The sequence below is a fragment of the Macaca nemestrina genome, chromosome 1, assembly GCF_043159975.1.
Source record: "Macaca nemestrina isolate mMacNem1 chromosome 1, mMacNem.hap1, whole genome shotgun sequence".
In the NCBI taxonomy this organism is placed as follows: Eukaryota; Metazoa; Chordata; class Mammalia; order Primates; family Cercopithecidae; genus Macaca; species Macaca nemestrina.
In genome coordinates this window covers 155101430-155120301 of record NC_092125.1, presented here as the reverse complement: position 1 = coordinate 155120301, position 18872 = coordinate 155101430, and the positions used below count along the sequence as shown (strand labels likewise).

At 35.1% G+C, this 18872-nt stretch overlaps 1 long non-coding RNA gene across 3 annotated transcripts; it reads left to right on the top strand.

The window, feature by feature from the left end:
* The first annotated feature begins 6071 nt into the window (after positions 1–6071).
* LOC105482693 (uncharacterized) lies at positions 6072–18635 on the top strand. 3 transcript variants are annotated; one of them, XR_987782.2, is made up of 4 exons: positions 6072–8740; positions 15059–15879; positions 16971–17046; positions 17879–18635. It is a non-coding gene; the product is annotated as an uncharacterized lncRNA (long non-coding RNA). The 3 variants fall into 3 exon arrangements; XR_987783.2 differs by lacking the exon at positions 6072–8740 and having other exon boundaries at positions 13484–15879; positions 18088–18635; XR_987781.2 differs by lacking the exon at positions 6072–8740 and having other exon boundaries at positions 13484–15879.
* Positions 18636–18872: the final 237 nt, after the last annotated feature.

The window sequence follows — 18872 nt, the reverse complement described above, 5'->3', positions numbered from 1 at the left end:
TCAAAACAATAGTTCATTCACATGGTGCTTGGAATACATGACATTAAACACTTGTTTGGACATGTTATTGGGTCAAATATTATATTGGCTCAGCTTCATGATAAATTAGTTAATTGAGTTGCTTTGTAACTGATAGAGACACAGACCCTAAACCACGTGTGTTACCACATTATCTTCTTCAAAAGGCTGGTCACTATCATAAGCAATCTTTTTTTAAGACTGACGAATTAATTTTATCTGACAGATAGAAGTTCATGGTTATTTTATTGATTTTATTTAACTATTGATCAGCTTACATGTTCTATAGTTCAGTAATTTTGTTGCACTAGTTAATCTGGCTTAGTTGGTTCCTACAACTCAAGCAGAGAGTTTGACTTTGAGATAAGAATCCTGGAGCAGCTTATTTTTGTATTTCTCAAAACAACATGTACCTCAAGGCATGAGTTTCTTTTTAATGCAGAGATGCTGGCCAGATAGTTACTCTTGCTTTTGTGTGTGTGTGTGTGTGTGTGTGTGTGTGTGTGTGTTTGTTTTAGAGACAGGGTCTTTCTCTGTTGCTCAGGCTGGGGTATAGTGGCATGATCATTGCTCACTGCAGCCTTGAACTCCTGGCCTCAAGCAATCTTCTTGCCTTGGCTCCCAAGTAGCTAGGACTACAGGTGCATGCCGCTGTGTGTCCTAGCTAATTTTCTTGTTTTTTTTGTAGAGATGGGGTCTTGCAGTGTGGCTCAGGCTGGATTCTTTGGCATTTGACAAAAAATTACAGCTGTGTGTAAGAGTTGATCAGAAAAAAGAAGCTCTTGGCATTGCACATGCTGCTCTGGCTGGAAATAGCTAGGCTCAGTTTGGGTCCTACTGACCTCTATAACCCCTGATTGTATTTTCTTTCTCTCTGAGCTGTTTAGCTACAAGAGAAGTTTCTTTTTTGTTAGGGCTGGAGGGTTGACAGTCATGACATAATCCATTGCTTTCCTCACACTGCATTTTCCTTTAAAAAACACTATAAATTTAAATTAATAAAATATACCTTGTTTTGATTTACTCAAAAGGCTTGTGGAAATCGCTGACCATAATCTCTCTTTAAGTGATCTCATTCATCCTCATGGCTTTAAATATCATCTACTACTGATGACTCATATACTTAACTCTATTTAGAACTTTTCCCTGTTCTTCAAGGCCATATATCCAACTACTAACCTGATGATACAGCTGAATGTTTGCTGGAGTGAATGGGTAGTTGGGGTGAAGATTTGTTTAATTTTGAATATGGGAGATTTGAGACTTCTATTCTACATCAAGTTGGATTATAGAGGTAGAAAAGTAAAAAGAATCTTGGATGAAGCCCTAAAATTTCGGGAGTCAGTGGAGGAGTCAGTGGAGCAGAAGTGAACAAAGATTGTAGAGACACCCAGTGAGACAGAAAGAAAATCAGGAATTGGGGTGTCATTAAGCCAAGTGAGGATTGTGTTCTAAGAAGTTAAAGATAGTCACCTATCATATTGCTAGGCACTAGAGTAAGGTAAGAAACATCTAAGTAATCAAATGATTACTTTGATGGCATGAAACTAGCTGGTCACATGGATATATATATACTGTTGACAAGCAGCTTTATTGACATGATAGGATAGAAGCCAGATTGGAGTTTATTTTTATTTATTTATTTATTTATTTATTTATTTATTTATTTATTTATTTACTGAGATGGGATCTCGCTCTGTCACCCAGGCTGGAGTGTAGTGGCACGATCTTGGTTTACTGCAACCTCTGCTACCCAGACTCAAGTGATTCTCCAGCCTCAGCCTTCCAAGTAGCTGGGACTACAGGAATGCAGTACCAACTCCTGGCTAGCTCTTGAGCTTTTTGTCAAGACGGGGTTCTGCCACGTTGCCCTGAGCTCAAAACGATGCACCTGACTCGGCCTCCTGAAGTACTGGGATTACAGGTGTGAGCCACCATGCCTGGACTGGAGTGGATTATATAATGGATTGTCAAATCAATAAAGAAAGTAGCAAATAATTTATACCATACAACTTCACTTTGTAAGGACAAACAACAAAACCCCCATATACGTGCATATATATCTTCATGTACATGGAAGAGGATGTAGATGAATACAAACCATGTTATTGATGCTGGTTTCCTTACACAAAACACCTTTGCACTATTTTCACTTCTCCTTGGTACATTGAATAAGTATTATTAATGTCACTAAAAATTAATGAAAATGTTTAAAAAAGGGAATGGAAGGCGTAAAGATGGAGCAGAGTATTGTGGGCTATCTTGCCAAGCTTTGTTGTGAAGTGGAATAGGAAAATGAGACAATAGCTAGAGGGGGACTTGGGGTCCAGGAAGGAAGATCTTAGGGCATTTCTCAATGGGCCAGGATGATTGCATAGAGGAGGAGAGACTGATGATGCAGAACATGGGGAATAACTGCAGAAACAAATTTTAGGAACGATGTCTGTATGTCTGTATTCTTAACTTCCCAGTTGAAAAATTATCACAGGGAACTAAGGACAATTCAGGACATTACACTGTGGAGTCATCTTCCCTATGACTCAGTGTCTCAGTAATTGAGAGTCAAGGGTGTCAGCATGAAAGAGGGCTGCTATGCATGTCTCCTCCATTGGGCTCTTACTCAACTCTTTGTCTAGAGGTGTGACTGTGGTTGTGTCTTTTAGGCTTCATCATATTTGAATGCTACCATGGTTTTCTCAATCCTGTATTTCAGTTTCATACTTTTGTTTTCTTTTACCTACTTATTTTTATATGGTAGGTCTATTTGTATGACTAAATAGTTTTACAAGCCTGCATGGATGATTTATATACTTTTGTTTGCTTTTATTGGAATTTTTTTGTTAAGACATCTTGTTACTAGAAATATTTATAAATCTTTGAGGCCGGGATATTTCTTACTAACAATGGGCCTCTTTCTTTCTCTCTCTCCCCTACCCATATACAGATGGGTAGAACAATTCTTTTTCTGACTCCTTACTCTGGATGGAATCATTAAGAGATTTCTTGAACAACAGAACAAAAAGGAGATGACATTTTGCTACTTGAACAACTTTCACGTTATGACTTACCCTAAGCCCAGTAGAGACAATTGACAGACAGGCTTTGACTCTTCCAAAAATAGATTCATAATTTGAACATTTTATTTGAAAACCATTACTATTTTAAATTGGAGAAATCAGTGTCTTTCAGCAACTCATTCTTTAAAGTCTGAGCAAGCATACTACACCACAAAGTGATGGATCAGCTACTGTTTTTATCATGCTTATTCTAGTTTGGAAACTAGTCGATGGCCAGATCTGTATCCACCTCTTTCTTATCCTGAAGGTGATAAGATCTTTATACATGCTCAGGGAAATACAAATGTATGCTACAAAATGGAATAATGTAAAGAACTGGGGGATATTTAATCTGAAGAAAAGAAGAACCAGAGGAATATGCTTACTATTGTAAAACCTTTTGAAGAGCTATTATTTATAACAGGAATGAACTTATCATTCATGAGCATTTAGTGGACATTGTAGTGAAAATCAGATTACAGCAAAGTGTAAAGACATATTTTCTGACATTTGGGAGCTCTTTCTAGGGATTCTAAGGTCACTTCATAGGAGGCTTTTAAGAATGGAATGGGAAAACAGGCTAGGATGAGTATTATTCAAGAGGACTAAAAAATAGACTTTGCAGTTGAAATAGGTAAATTAAACACCATTTATTGAATTTTTGTTTTCCAGTTACAGAGATTTTTGAAGATTTTGCAAAATGGAAATCCTGAAGGAAATACAAATCACCAAAAATCTTACTCAGAAGAGATAAGTACTGGTAATATTTTAATATCCAGGGCACTCACATATGGTTGTTCAAACTGTTGCTTGCTCAGAGGTAACCAGCTGTGGGAATAAGTAGAGATCTGAGTGCATGTGTATTTGTAAACTTGAGGTCACACTGTACATGCTGTTTTGTAATCTTTTTTTCTCTGTTACCATATTATGAACACTTTCTCATGTGGTCACATAATTTTTAAGATTATCTTAGTATACCTTAAGATAGATGTACCATAATTTCTTTGAATAGGCTTTTGTGTACACTGACAATGTTAGTTTCACTCTAAAATGTGGTATGAACACTATTGTGTATATTTTGATCTCTTATGATAAAATCTCTGATGTGGACATAAGTGTTCATATTCGTCAGGCTTTTTGGTCCATATTAGGTCACTCCAATTTTTTAAAAATCCTGAGATTCTATAAAATTTTTGACCCAGGAGAGCTACCTTGTCAAAAGTCACATGGCTAACTATGGGCAGAGTTACGTCTAATTGTATTATCCAGTAGCATATGGATTAATACAATTCTCTATGAAAATACAAAATTTAGAAGCTAGGGAAATGTATTTTTTCTCCAGTCATTATTACTACACTTGAGATAAGACTAGTGGCATTATTAAATAATTTATGCATTTTCAATGATTTTTCCCCTCTTATTCTTATTTTCTTCACTCACTACGCATAAGTCTTTCTGGACAAATTGTAAGCAATGTTTATCCTCATTGAGGATAGAGGTCAATTTATATACATACTTATTTTTTATTTAATGCTCTAAGTTACTGCCTTTTTTAGTTTTTAATTGATTGTCTTGATCTTGATGTAGACAATTAAATCATTTACAAATAGTTTTTTCTTTCCAATATTTATATATATTTTTTTTCTCTTTTATTGCACTGACAAGTAATCTAGAATAGTGCTAAATCATAGCAGTCATAGTGGGAATCTTTATTTTGTTAGTAATTTTAGTCCAGATGTCTTTAGTGCAGTCTTTGCAAAATTGTAGCTGTGGACACTAGTTTCCAGAGTTGAGAACAAAGGGTTTAGTAATCAAAGAAGCTTGGGAAATAGCACCTTATATTTCCTTTCAAGAGAGTCACAGAACAACCATATTAGCATGTTAAAGCCTCTGAGAAAATCACCAGTGATAAATAAATCTGTTTAATTTGTTTAGCTATGAAACATATTTGCTCTGGGGAAGACTTATCTTTTCTAAACATACCTGTGGCCATCTCCTCCCTTAATACCTGCTTGAGAAACTCTGCTCTCTTGTTTCACCCCTGAGTATTGCATTTGCTGTTGGCTTCTGAGAAATATTTATTTTTTTGATCATGTAAGGAAAGTTGACTTTTTTTTAACACACGAATTGATATTGCATTTTATCAAGTAATTTTTTCACTTTTATTGAAATAATCACATATTTTTTCTTCTTTAATTCTTAAAAACAATATCTTGTCAAAAGTAAATCATTCCTGCACATAATAGAGAGGTTAAGAAGTTGAGCTTTGTGATCCCTTTACAGTCTGTCTTCCAATACTAGGCCTACCACTTATTGTGTGACAGTTGGCAAGTTAACTTTGCCTGTCTCTGTCTCCTTGTTTAGAAAATGAAGTGAGGTAATAGTCACCTAACAAAATGCTATGTGCAGTGCTTGGCAAATAGCAGGCAACTAGTAAATGCTGACTGCTAACAATACCTCTTGTTGATTGCTGAGTATTAATAATTACAGCTATTAAAAGCATGGTAACTTTTAGGATCGTACAAATTTGACAACTTTTTAATGTTTTTATTTTTTAGAATTAGTCTTTTCAGGTTATCTCTGCCTCTTGTTGTGGCACTTTTGATAATTATTGTTTCTCTAGGCTACCATTATTTTATCTAGATTTTCAATTTCCTCTGTATCTATGATATTTGCCTTCTATCTCTAATTTTGCATATTATGTTTTCTTTCTATATTTTGTTATTAATTAGGGTTGCTATATATTTGTCTATTTCATTGGGCACTAGAAAATATTTCACTATCATTTTGCAATTTCTAGATATGCTATATTTTTAGTTTATTAATTTCTGCTTCTATCTCTATAAATTCCTTCTTTTGACTCCTTTTTGGCTTCTCTAATTATTTGTTTATAAGCTCCTTTAGAAAATAAGTTAACTTGGGTTTGATATTTCTTATTTTTTTGATAAATGAGGTTGAGCTTATATTATTTTTATCATATACCCTTTGGCTGAATCTTAAAGTTTGATTTGTACAGCAATATAATTGTCCTTAATTTAAAAATTCAGTAATTTCAGCATAGATTTCCATATAACCTTATTTAACTAGAGGAGGGTTTTTAAAGTTGCAAGTGGGTAGGTGGATGGTGGGAGTGTGGAGGGTGTTTGTTAATGATATCTGGTTTTATTGTAGTGGTCAGTGAACGTTGCCCGTATTATTTCTACTTTTTGGAATTTATGATGATTCATTTTGGTTTACTATGTCATCAGATTTTAAGACAATTCCATGGTGTTTGGAAAGAACAGATATTTGTTAGGTACAAAATTCTGCATAGTAATAAATCAAGCTGATCGAGTTATTTGAATCCTCTGTTTCCGTATTTAGGTTTTCTCTACTCAATCTGTATTCAATACTCATGGTTGTTTTTCTCAAAACTCTACTATTTTCTGGTAGCTGAGAAATGGTCTACTCTTTTTATTAGCATTTTTAATGTTATGTTATATACAAGGCCTAGGTTATGCAGAAATTTGGAGATCATGTCATTTGAAAAACATTGGGTGTTCAATGACACATATTAAGCAAGTGAGCAAAATTAATAAGACATATTTTTAAAAATTGTTCTAGATGTGGTATGGAACATTGGATGTAGACAAAAGCGGATGCAAAGAGACTAGTAAGGAGGCTATCATAGTACTCCAGGTGAGGATTATGGTGCAACTTGGGCTATGTTTTGAGACAAAGAAGAGGAGAGGAATGGATAGTTCATGATTCAGATTGGAAGTAGGACCAACTACATTTACAAATGCTTAGATAAAAGGGATTTGGGAGTGAGAAGAATTAAGGAAACTGAAAAAATTTTAAATTATTACATTGATGGAAAAGAGGTAAGAATTATAATGGCATATTAAAGACAGTGTTAACACTGTCTTCTTTATTATCTTCATCCATTTCACAAACATTTATGTGACTGGATGTGTGCTAGGAACTGAGGATGTAAAGATGACTGAGATCCTTGTCTATTCTCAATAGGGTCCCAGGATTATCCTTTATTTAGTGAGCATAAATTCATGGGCATAGTCTTCATTAAGAGATGTGGTTATGGTCCCTTACCAGCAAAGAGTTTGCATGACAGTGGAGCCATGTTAGAGATCTTTGGTGTGGGTGGATTGTTCAGCAACAGCATAAGCTCAGCTGCTGCTCAACTGATTGTTGAAGTTTGACAGCATCCCCCAGTCAAGGTTGAAGTTAAGGTCTGACTGCTTGCTCAAAGAACATTCTGTTTAGGTAGAGACACCAGGTTCTCTGACACCTATTTGTAAATAACAAATGTTAGCAAATAACTCACAATATTGAATCGATAAAAATAAAAATTCTAAATTGAGGTAGAACAGCACAATTGTTAGTGGAATATATATATATAGTTAATACATTTAATATATTACCATATATTGAAATATATGCTTCTAATTGTCAGTCAGGTTGAATATATATACATACATATATGTACAGACATATATACATTGTATATATTATATAAAATACTTATAGGTATATATACATTCCAAGATGATTTTCTAGTTTTTTAGCCTAGTAGTAAATCATTCATGGAGATTTTGGGAAGCAGTCAAATATAAATTCCAACCATGAATCTTAGGAATTTGGCTAAAGCTGACTCATGGAAAAATTCTGTGATGAAATTAAAAGGTTTGGAAAAACATTAGAGCAATGCAAGTAAGAGCACACAAATTAACAGATTTATTTAATAAAGAAATTTTATGATGTTGATTGATGTAGAAGAAAGCACATATTATACTGTGATATCATTGGAACAGCCTAATGCTTAAGGAAGTTCTTCTGAAGAACACAAGAATGGAAATAAATCACTCAATTGTACACCTCTTGAAGTCCAAATTGAAATATTAAGACATAAGAATCACTGCATTTTGAGCAATGTAGTAGTACAGAATATTCCATAACAACATGCTCTGTAAGGTTTGTGTATATAACCTGATAAAATATAGGATTTTGAAGTAATCAGATGAACAAAGAGAAAAATGCATAAGCAAGTGTTGTAATATTAACCTTTCACTGCTTTAAAATGCCTGGAAAATGAAGCAGATATGAATATTTAAAATGATTTTTAATAGCTTTCCAATATCTTTTCCCATGGTTCCACATAGAAATAGTAGCAATTACTATTCATATTGTGCTAAGCATTAATGGTTTGGTTTAGCATTTGATCAATATAGTAGACAAGTAGGCTCAGTTAGTAGAGGACAAAGACAAGTCTTATCCTGGACTTAGTGTTATCTTACCAGTGGGTTCAGTGAATAGGAAATGATGAGTGCATTTTTGATGGATTAATAAACATTTCAGTCTCCAATTGTAAATACCTGCTTTTGAACACCAAATCAACCTTTTCAAGCAACATGATTTATCTCTGTTGTAGATGAACATGTTTTTATGTATTAATCCATTTTGTGTTGATATAAAGGAATACTGGAGGCTGGGTAATTTATGAAGGGAAAAAACGTTTATTTGGCTCATGATTCTAATGGCTGGAAAGCTTGAAATTGTGTTCATGCATCTGGTGAGGATCTCAGACTGCTTCTTCTCGTGGCAGAAGGTGAAGGGGAGCTGGGATGTGCAGAGATCACTTGGTGAGAGAGGAACCAAGAGAGAGAGGGGTAGGTGCCAGGTTCTTTTTAACAACTAGTTGAGGGTGGGTGTGCTAGCTCATGCCTGTAATCCCAGCACTTTAGGAGGCCCAGGTGAGTGGATCACTTGAGGTCAGGAGTTCAAGACCAGCTTGGCCAACATGGTGAAACCCTCTAAAAAACAACAAAACAAAACAAACAAACAAACAAAAAAGCAACTAGTTGTTTCTGGAACTAGTAAAGAATTCACTCACCCTCAAGGGAAGGCATTAATATATTCATGAGGAATCTGCCTCCATGACCCAAACATCTCCCACTAGACTCTATCTCCGACATTGAGGATCAAATTTCAACATGAAGTTGGAAAGTACAAACATCCAAACCATAGCAAACACCAAATCCAATTTTAGGTATTTAAAATTGCTTCTGTTTTATATAAACACCTCTGAATTTGTTGTCTGAGTTAACTCTTGTACACTGAACAAGTGAGTCAGTGAATTCCAAGATCTGTACTTGTGCTATATAGTTTGCCATATCCAACAGTAACAGCAGTTAAGAGCATGGACTTAAGAGTTAGAGTAATGTTAGTTCAAATCCCAACTCTGGCACTTAATAGTTGCAAGACCTTTGGAAGGTTACTTGTCTCTAGGCCTGAGTTTCTTCATTTGTAAAATGGCAATAATAAGAGTATCTATTTAATAAGGTTGGTGAGAAAATAAAATGGGTTAATGCATGTGAAACAACACTTATTGAAAGACATTTTTACACTTGTCATTTCCCCTTCTTAACCTTCATTCATTCTTTTTTTAAAAAAAATATGATTAACACAATAATTTCATTTACTCTTAAGCCAATTCTAATCTGGCTTCTATCCCCATTGAAACCACTCTTGCTAATTTCACTAATAACCTTCATATTGTATTTATGTAGATTTATCTTTGTTTCTTTTGTGCTAAATATCTTAGTGACCTTCCTCTGTTATCTTCATCTCTCCCAGGGTTATCTCACTTTTTCCCGTGTCTTCGATTATTGTCTGCATGTCAGTAATTTTGAAGTGTATGTCTCCATATCAAGTCTCTCACTTGACTTTCAGACTCCAATATCTAGCTGCTTACCTGGTATTTACATTTGGTTGTATCCTCATAGGCTTCTCAAATTTATACATTCCAAAACAGAATCCTTGATATACTTGTACCCAGGTCTGGACCTATCTTCCCTATCTCAAAAAATGGTATCGCTTCCTGCCCAGTTTTGAAATCTACAAATGTGGGAATTACATTTCCTTTTCCTTTTTCTTTACCTCTCATACAGTTCTGTCATTAGTACCTCCAAAACTCCTTTGATATCTAACCATTCTTCATTATTGACACTGCCATCACTTTAGTCTATTATCTCTCCTGTGATTTCTATAGAGCCTCCAACATCAGTAGATATATTCTGAGGCCTACATCTCATCCAAACACTGGATTTTCATGACACTTTCCCCTTCTTATTACTTAAATTAAATGAAACCTATAGACCTTAGAATGAAAACTAATGATGTAACCTACATTCCTTTAATTTAGGTGCAAATGTTATGCTTACAATCTAAAGATGTTATTGGAATTTAATAAAATATTTTTAAAGAATTTGTGGATTAGTTGTACTTATGCAGGCCAGACACCAAATGCGTGGTTTCTCTCCATAGGACTAAGCATGACACCCAGCTAGGCCCATAAAACAAGATTTCTTTGGCAGTGTCTCCAGGGAAGTTAGAGCCAACAAGACATTCGTTTTGACCATTCTGCTTCTGTGGCACCTGCAAAGATTCTGGATCAGTTGCTACTCCTCCCCTGACCCCATGACTAGACTATTTGGAAAACTCTAGGCTCACAGAATGGTGGCCATCTTCCTTCTCTGTCAAATGTATGGGCTATCCCAGGCCCTGCTCCAGCCTCTCTCCTTTCCTTCTCACTAGTTTTAGGGAGAAGGCAGGAAGAACTAAGGCTGGCTCTTTGTTGACTTTCTCTTGGGAGTCTGCACTATCTGTGTAAAGTCTCGTATAACTAGAGAAATAAATTTTCTCTTTTTTCAACTTTTAGAATTAGAAAATGATCTATAATCAAGTGAACATATCTTCTAATTAGTCTCTCTGATTTTGATTTTGCTCCTGCCGATCCAGTTTTTTACACAGCAGCCAAAAATTGAGCTTTAATAAACTTTAAAATTTGAAATATGCATAGTGAAGAAATACAAATCGTACCTTGATAAGTTATTGCAAAGTAATCACTACTTAATTCAAGAAACACAGTATAACTATTAGAGTGATGTTATGATGAAAACTGCCTCCAGCTTGTCAGAAAGCTAAATTTCAGAAGGTGCATAGTATAATGGAAAGAAAATAAAAAACTAGGGTGTGAAGACCTAGACTTGAGACCCAATTCTTGCTTTCCAACCTTTCTCATAATATAGCACAAGCAAAAAATTGTAGTGTTAGATTGGGTAAACAGACCGGCTTGCTTGAGGCCAGAAGCAACTAGCCAATTATTCTGGCTGCTGTAGACCTCTTCCAGCTGAAGAATAGGGATCAATATTTTGCCACAGCTTCAAGGCATGCCAGCATGCCATGGCACAGTCTTTGGGAAGCTCTGACATAACCTATGGTTTTTTGTTAATGCACATATTTCTTAACTGAAGTTATCTTCAAGTTCCTCCTCTGTAAAATAACAAAACACACTTCACTGGTAGTTGTGAAATTCATAGATGATTCTTTTTAAAAAAATGCCAGAGTATATATAACATTGACTATTCTAATAATTTTTTGTGGAAGATCATTTGATGTTGACAACTCACATGTGATGTTAAGAAATTGCTTAAGAAGCTACATAGATGTGTGTGGGGTGGTAATCTGTGAATACCATTACCTTAGTATATTTTTCAGTGGCTTATACCTTGGTATCTTTCTGTGTTAGTTGAGCTAGCATGAGACTTTCTATAAGATCCTTGTTTGAACCTCACAGTTCCAACTACACTGTGGCCTTAATATGTACCCTAAAATTCATATGTTGAAACTTAATCATCAATATGATAATGGAAAGAAATGGAGCTTTTAGGATGTGATTAAGTTATGAGAACTGAGCCCTCATGAATAGGATTAATGATCTTATAAAAGATGTGAGGGAGTGGCCTTTTCCCCCTTTGTTCCTTCCACCATATGAGGACACAGCGTTTGTTTCCTCATGGAGAATGCAACAACAAAGGGCCGTCTTGGAAGCAGAAAGACCGGACCCTCACCAGACACTGAACCTGCCAGTGCCTTGATCTTGGATTTTCCAGCCTCCAGAGCTGTAAGAAATAACCATTAAAAAAGTTACTGAGCCTCAATTTCTTTTGTGAAATGGGGAAAATGATAGCACCTCCTTCATAAGATTATTGTGAGGCTTAGATGAATTATTGCATGCAGCAAGCATTGTGTCTTGCACATTTGAGCACAAGATGATAGCAATAATCATTAGTCATCATAGCACTCTTCCTGCTCAGTCCTTAAAGTTCATGCTGGCTTTTTTGTATTTTTCATTTTAAAATTAATTGTTTCTTATACAGTGAGCAGTGTGCAATTAAGGGAGCAGAATTTACTGGTAGTATTCTGCTCTGATTTCATTGAAAATCTATAGCTCTTGGTAAGGTATCCCAGATGCTGACTGGTAGACAACCTCACTCTGATTCAGAGGTTTTAACAACATCCTTAGTGGATTACATATTTCCTGTACAATACTTTTTGTCTGTAATTAAAAAAAATTAGACTGAGAGAGTTATGTTCAAATCCTTGGGTCTTTTACGATGGTTTTGAGTTACCTGACGGCAGAAAAATTCTAAGCACTGTCTCACTATTAGTTTGGAATTACACTGGTTACTGATGATCACATCTTTAATGGACAGAACATATGGGCATGATTCTGGTATAGAAAGCTGAGTTAATATACTTCATTTCATATCATATCTTTGTGATTAATAGGTCAAAGTCCATATTTTTATTTTATTTCATTTTATACTTTTAATTTCTTCCAATCATCCTGATTACTTTTCTCATTTTTCTCCTTACTCCATTATAGGAATCATGTAATGCATTTGCTAAGTGTCCTTAAATACATATACATTTGTATAAAATATACTTTTGTTTTTAATTTATGTAATGATAGTGGGCTATAAATCTTGTTCTATATCTTACTTTTTAAAAACTCGACTGTGCTCTTAAGAATTATTCACATTTGTCTACGTACATCTATTACTCTATCTATAGGATATAACCACCACCACCACCACATCACATTATCAAATCTCCTAATGATGGTCACCAAAGTTGCCAGCAATTCCTCATAACACAAACAGCTTCATAGCTTATATCCTCATACATGTTCCTATACAGGCCAGTTTAAGCATTTTTCTGGCAAAATATTGGGAATAATATTGTTGAATCAAAGGGCAAATCATGTACATACTTAATTTCTTAGTAAACAAAGCAAGCTTTCCAGAATGGCTGCACATTTTTACATATCCACCAATAGCATTTCATCTACCTCATATTTAAATAGCTATTTAGGGTTCCTTTTCTGTAAATTGCCTTACATATTCTTTGCCAATTTTTTCTTTTGATTTTTTTTTCTGTTAACTTTTGTTGATTAGAAGGTATTCTTTAAATGTATTTTAAATGTTAGTCCTTTATTAATTTTAGACATTGCAAAGGTCTTCTCTTAGTCTTTCCACTATCTATTAAATTTGATATTCTTTCTTGAGAGAACTTTGTGTGTATGCTCCTTTGTTGAACTGAAATCCTTAATTTGGATGCCATCAAAACTATTTTTAATACATGTCTTGTGTTTTGTTGGTTTCCTAAGAAGACCATTTCTAGTACACAAGGTTAGTTTCCTACATTTAGAAAATCAACTCTGGACATTACAAGGACAAAATTATTAGTTGTAAAGAACCGAATCTATATTATAGAATGAATTATGTATTAGTTCTGCATTAGTTTGTTAAAGTTTCCATAACAAAATACCACAGACTGGTGGCAGAACCAGGCTGTTTTTCTTCACTCTCTACCTTTCCTCTGTAGGTGAGCTCATCTAGTCCCATCTAGTCCAAATGTTAATGATTTCTAAACTTTTATCTCTTGTCCCTGGTTCCTTTAAACTATACAAATGTGTGCCCATTTGTGTCTCCCTACCTTTTAACAATTTAAATCATTTTTTGAGGATCGATCTATCTATCTATCTATCTATCTATCTATCTATCTATCTATCTATCTATCTATCTATCTATCTATCTAATATGGTTTGGCTGTGTCCTTACCCAATACTCATCTTGTATCATAGCTCCCATAATTCCCATGTGTTGTGGGAGGAACCTGGTGGGAGACAATTAAATCATGGGTGTGGTTTCCCCTATACTGTTCTCATGGTAGTGAGTAAATCTCATGAGATCTGATGGTTTTATAAGGGAAAACCCCTTTTGCTTGGTTTTCATTATCTCTTGTCTGCTGCCATGTAAGATGTGCCTTTCACCGTCTGCCATGATTGTGAGGCCTCCCCAGTCACGTGGAACTAGTGAGTCCATTAAACCTCTTTTTTAAAACAAATTACCCGGTCTTGGGTATGTCTTTATCAGCAGTGAGCAGTGTGAAAATGACTAATTATCTATCTATCTATCTATCTATCTATCTATCTATCTATCTATCTAATGGTTAATTTTATGTGTCAACTTGATTGGGCCATGGGGTATCTAGATTAAACATTGTTTCTGTGTGTGTTTGTGAAGTTGTTTCTGGGTGAGATTAGCATTTGAATTAGACTCAGTAAAGTGATTGCCCTCCGCAATGTGATCAGTGTTATTCAATCCATTGAGGGCCTGAATATAACAAAAGGTAGAAGAAGGGGGAGGAGGAATTGGCTTCATTTTTTCCCTGCCTCACTGTTTGAGCTAGGACATCTTTTCTCATCTTTTCTTGCCCTTAGATTTGGATTTATATCATTGGCTCTCCTGGTTTTCATGCCTATGGACTTGCATTAAATTAACACCACCACCAGCAGTAGTGGTTCTCCTGTGTAGCCTGTCACAACTGGAACATTCCTGTGGATAAGCTCCCCCGATAAACCCTATGTCTTTTTCACTGCACCCAGGTCTCTTCTTCAGCCTCTCAGATATGGTGCTATCCCTATTGGAGTCAATAGGGGTCCAGCACACCTTTCTCTACTCTTTTGATGACTTTTGCATATGATCTAGGAAACAGAATCAATTAGAAGAGAATTTCACAAACTCCCACCACCACATCTTCCCACTAACTGCATCTGTTCTTTTTTCTTCTTTTACCAGAGATGAACAAATCCTCGTGTCAAACGTGAATCTGTCTTTCTTGTATTAAGCACCTCTCGCATCTGCCTACTCAAGGAATTGCACCAGTGATTTGCTACTGTTCTACTCTACTGTAATTTTTCCTAGGCTTTGTGGCATTATCTCAACCTAATTCTACTCTACTGTAATTTTTCCCAGCCTTTGTGGCATTATCTCAACATAAGAACATGCTGCTATTTTTTCCCCTAAAAATAGGAAGAAAAGTCCCACCTCTATTGAGGACTCATTCCTCTTCTGCTGCTGTACCGTATTTTAATTGCATCATTGCAGAGCATAGAGGTGACCCTGGGGGACGGTGGAGTGTTGTGTGTGTACGGAAACTGGGAGCTTGAGTAGGCAGCTATAATATTTATCTACTGGCATAAAAGTATTTCCGTATTTTAAGAACTAGAGCTCTGGGGCTGGTGCATGCCAGGAAATATCAGTGCTAGAGGTAGTACTTTACTATTCCCCAATTTGCAGTCAAGGATATCAAGGCACAGAGAGATTAAGAAATTTGCTTAAAGTCACAATGAATTTGTGGCACATCTGGAGTTAAACTGGGAATGTTGGTGCCCTGGCCTGTGCTTTTACCCAGTGTGTAATATAACTTCATAAAGAGGTATTCTGCTTATTGGCCACAATGGGCTGTGTAGGGATTTGAGTGGAAGGCAGATCAATGGATTGTTTTAAAAAGTGTCTGCCTGTTTGTTTTTCCATCCCAGGTGATATTATAAGTAACTAAGTTGTTCAAGTGACTTCCATGAACCATGAAGCAGAGAGTTGCAATAGGAGCTATCTTGGTATATATATATTTTTTAGTTTGTAAAATTATGAAATGTTATTTCTGTATTATGTATTTTTTATGGAAACAAGGTGACTTAGAAATGAGAAAAAGTTATAAAAGTGTTTAATGAAATGTCATGAGCATGTAAAACATATAAAAATATAATAGGCATATTATAAAATAATTTATGTATAAAATATGCAAAATTGTAAAGTGAGAAAATGTTACAAGTACATGAGTGATCCATCATAAAATGTGTAACAGCAAGCAATAATTGTACTCTAAGTTTTGCTAGATTTTAATTACTTTAACTTTGATCCCACACTGGTTTTATGAGATATGAGAGATTGGCTACTGTGTGTGAGGTCAAGATCCAGGTGAGAGTCAATTAATGTCTTGAGAGAACAAGAATTCAGTCTGTGTCTAGCACAATGTTTACTGGGTTTTCTATAAATATTTGGTCTAAGTACAAAGGATTGAAGATTTGGGATGAGCACAGAGAAAGATGAGTTAACATTTCTGGGGATAATAAACGCACAAATTCTTCAGTGAGGAAACTTCCATACTTATATTAGTATTTTCTCATCTGATCACTTGTTTTGTTAGAATGAAATGGCAGTAGTAATACATCCCAGTTTCCTCTGATATCTTTGCTGTGAAGTCAGTTGGCAGAATTTGATTAAGAATGTGGGCTCCAGATCATTACTGCTTGAATTTTCTCTCAACCTACCACTTACTAACTTTGATAATTTGGACAATTTACTTCTTTGCAATTCAGTTTCCTCATCTGCAATATTGGGATAATAGTACCTGCCTCATAGTTCTGTCATGAGGATAAAAGGTGTTTGTGAGTTAATGTGTGTGAAGTGCTTAACAGTGTGTGGGCTTTTAGTAGTAAGTGCTAAAAAATATTGATTACTTCTGAAAGTCCAAGCATGCTGATGACCAATCAAAGATGACTTTACTGATGAAAATAGGGAATCTTGAATTGTCAAAATGTACAATATTCCTTGAGAACCATTATTAAATATCTAAGGATGATTAGGAGAAATAAAGACTTTGCTCTCATTTAATGGGATCTAGTCATTGTCATTTTGTTTATTATAGGGCATGAGATCAAGACGGAGTGGTAAAGCAGAGGTGGCTTGCTGTTCAGATGATCAAGGCTGTCCTTCACGACCAAGTTAGTGTGGAGAATAAGACAATATCTCTGCGTAATGAGGTGGTTCAGACGAACTACTTCAACAGAATCATCATATTTAATTAATTTTATTTTAATTCATTAATTGTAATGAATTATTTTCACTAATTGTAATGAATTCTTTTCACTATTGCTTGAGAGAGAATGACATAAAACAATTGTTTTGAATGTCAAGCGTATGTTGCAGCAGAGCAGTATTGGAACTGTTCTCATCATAAATTCAAATGCACCCATCAGCCACAGCTCTCTCAGCCACAGATAGTTATTGGCTATCTCTCAATCCCCTACTTGCCCCCATCCAATGATGCATTTATTAATTTGCACCACTTGCATCACTTGCTCTGTACAGCAATTGTTTGAGGTGGGTATTGCTGCCCATGTTCAATTGCTTAGCATGCATCACATAATTTGTTCTCTACAATAATACTAAGTAGGTATTTAAAAAAAATTCTTGTTAACATGAGAAATTTGAAGCTTACAGAAGTTAAATAGTGGGATTAGTTATCGGATCCAGATCTTTTATGACTTCAACATTCTTAATTACCGTTATACATTACATGTTATATCATGCTATACATATTAACATTATGGTATCTCTTACCCATTTCCTAGGAATGGTTTTTCCATTCAAATAACTTGCATTACCACTCCTTTCTTTGCCTATAATAACAATATGACTATTTTTCCATTTTTTACTATGTCTACTAAGAAGCTTAAATCCAAATATGAGGCTTAATTGTAGTAATGTTGATGAATTGCATGTTTAAGCTTTCTTAGTCTTGGTATCTTACTCTCTTATTTGTATTTCACCCAGGTTTGATTTTTAATTCTATCCTTGGATTTTCATTTTATCATTTGTTTTAATGCCTCCTTCACATCACACAGTCAGATCCTTTGTGGAAGATGATGAATGGGTGAATAAGCATTTAAAGCATATGTTCATAGCTTCATCAATTGTACAACAGCGTGGATTAAAGATAATTATTAATTAAAAGTGACCTATGCTTCTGGTTGTTTCCACAGGTCGTTGAGTCCCCCGAAATCAAGTGACAAAATATATATTTTTTGAGAGTCAATATTGTGAATTATTATCTGGAATAAACATCTTTAAGAGTATGCTAAGTCTAACATATCATTCAATAACTGTTTGCTGGCTAGTTAAACTTTCTGAATTAAGAACTATAAATTCAGGTATATCTCATTTTATTGTGCTTTATGTTACTGCACTTTGCAGATATCGCATATCCAAAAAATTGAATGTTTGTGGCAATCCTGTGTCAAAAAAGCCTATTACCATCATTTCTGTCAATAGCACTGCTCAATTCATGACTCTGTATCACATTTTGGTAATTCTCACAATATTTCAAACTTTCTCATTATTATTATATCTTATGGTGATCTCTGATCAATGATCTTTGATGCTATTATTGTAAATGTTCTGTGGTGCCACAAACAGTGCCCTAAAATTAGTTGTGTCTAATTTTAGACACAACTAAAATTAGAACAATTAATAGCCCTATGATGGCTTCTAATTGTTTAGGTGAAGAGTTATTAGTCTCTCACTTTAAATCAAAAGCTAGAGGTGATTAAGCTTGGTGAAGAAGATATGCTGAAAGCTGAGCTAGTCTAGAAGCAAGGCCTCTTGTGCCAAACTGTTAGCCAACTTGTGAATGCAAAGGAAAAGTTCTTGAAGAAAATAAAAGTGCTACTTCAGTGAACACCCAAATGACAAGAAAGCAAAAGAGCCTTATTGCTGATGTGGAGAAAGTTTTAGTGGTCTGGATAGATCAAACCAGCCACAACATTCC